Raw genomic sequence first — 2,450 nt, 5'->3', positions numbered from 1 at the left:
CCTGATTAGCCTTTGCCAAGAGAACCAGTCCCTTGCTGAGGCTCTTGCCTCACCAGCACTCAGTCCCTCTCTGACCAAGAGGGGTACAGATTCATGAGACAAGACTCATCAAGTCCCAAATCACTTCAGATGGCAAAACCAACTTTTGCTCAGGCTAAAAATTTTTTTCTTTAGTATTCTCACATTTGGAGGTTTGCTGCTGCCACCTGTCCCAGCTCTCCCTGTGCTGCAGGGACCATCCTGCACAGGCCCTGATCTCCCAACCCAGGCTGTGAACTACCCAGACTGCACTCTAATTTCATGCATCACCAGCAGCCCAGGCTTCACACGAGTCAGGCTTAGGTGGCTGGTGGGACAGTGGCTCTGCAGCTCTCATAGCTGGGCTGAAAGGCCTTAGAAGCTGCTGAAGAAGAGTGATGGACCCCAACAAAGCTCTTGTTGTCTCTGATTCCTCAACCCCTCCATCTTTGCTGGTGGAGCTCCCACATGGGTGGGATCTGACTTGCCAGCACAGGGGGCTTGTCTGGGAGCAGTGGGGATGGGGCTCAGTGCCTCATCTTCCCTCCAGGACACATCCTTCCTTTTTGTGCCTCCCAGAAATTCAGTATGCTCATGGGTGCTGGGCTGGCTGAGCCCTGTGGCTCACCCTGTATTGTCCTGCATCTGCACCACACTATCTGCACAAACCCACAGCAGCTGAACCCTCCCTCCTGTTTTCCCCCCGTTTCAGGTGGTCTTACTGCCTCTCACAGTGGCTGTTATGATTCATGAGCGAACATCTCTGACATGCTTTGCAAAGAAAAGGTGCTGCATGCTCTCAATGCTGTTCATTTCTCAGAACAAAGCTGCCTAAGAAGACAGGACTTGCACCATGTACAGTAGACATTTCTGGCATAGCTTGTATTGAGGTCAATATAATATTCATAACACTGCTAAGGGACTGCTTGTTGGACAAAAGGATTTTGCTACTGGCATTTATCTATAGAAAAGTTTTTCTGTTTTATGCCCACATACTAGCATATAATTATAGTAATAAAGTCTAGTCCCTCGCTTGAAGTGACTGCTGCCAGTATTATGAAATCATGGCAATGGTTGTAAAAATAAAAGAGGTCATAACCCCTCCACACACACACCCCCACTCTGTAGCTGATATGAAATAGCTTTGGTGGGAAAATGCAGACCTTTAAACTTTCTCTACCAAACTCAATGCATTCTGTATTTAATTTATCCTCTGAAACAGTTTGTGTTATAGGAATTTGAAAATTGCATATAACCATGGAAAAAGTCTGTACTTAATTAGCTACTGAGTTGAGCTCAGTTTAAGTAAAATAACAACCATTTCTTTGTGCTAGCTTTTTAAAATTATATGCATTATATGCATCAGACTGTCCTAACGCCAAGGCTATTTGAGCATTGACTTCTGCTTCACTGTTCTAGTTTTGGCAAAGAGAAGCATCAGGAAATGTCAGTATGACGATGCTTTTTCATGCCTACCAGGGCAAGAACATTACTTTCTCAGGAAAAAAAGGCAGCTATCTTATAATTGCCATGGTTTCAAGCACAATATGTCACAAGTTCCCAGGTGCCTCATGGTACAGCAGTGCAGAGAGTGGGAGGAAAGGCAAGGACAGGTAGGAAAAGCTACTGCCCATATTCTTTGGAGACACTTTTCCTGGGACTTCTGCAGCAAGTACCCCTTTTCCCCATTATAAATACAAATATTAGGAAAAGTGTTAGGTGACTAATGCATTAGCCATGCAAGAAGGTAAAGCAGAGTGGGCAAAACCTGAGCCCCTGCATGTCACAACAAAACACAGAAGGCAACATCCACATGCAGCACCTGGGACGGAGCTGGGCTGAGTCTTACTGCTGAGCATCTCAGGCTGCAAAGCTGTACTTGGTATTTTTGGCTCATTTCTCTTTAGAATACTTTCATGGAGACCCTAGTTTCACAAAGTGTTTGAGCTACCCTTCTGGAAGAAGTTTAACTTCCTCAGGTGTCAAGAGCAAATCTCCAAAATTCATGTCCTGCCTGTGAGTTTTACTCCTGAGATTATTTTTCACTCAAAAAGTTGCAGCTTCTAATCTGGCTCAGTCCAAAAGATGACAGAATTGAAGGTTTAGTCAGAGAGTAAGAAGAGGAATTAAGACAAATTAAAAATAAATCAAACAGGCACAAGACTGCTGCATTTGACAGCCTCTTCCCGTTCCCTCAGCTCTTCATAGTTTGTCAGAGGCATACAGTGGAGACAGTTGAAAAGTACAATTCCCAGCATGGCCCTGAGAGAACTGTCTTGTTTTGTTTTCTTAGCTGAGGTCTTTGGAGCCAGTGGGAAAATAAAAACAACAACAAAACTCTCAGTTGTTAATTCTTGTTTACTGGAAGTGGAAAATAAAGAGTAAGCAATGTAGAGGGAGAGGAAGGTAGAAATAATAATTTACAGGTTGTC

Source organism: Serinus canaria, chromosome Z, assembly GCF_022539315.1.
Source record: "Serinus canaria isolate serCan28SL12 chromosome Z, serCan2020, whole genome shotgun sequence".
NCBI classification, from domain to species: Eukaryota; Metazoa; Chordata; class Aves; order Passeriformes; family Fringillidae; genus Serinus; species Serinus canaria.
Note: the sequence above shows the minus strand (reverse complement) of the source record.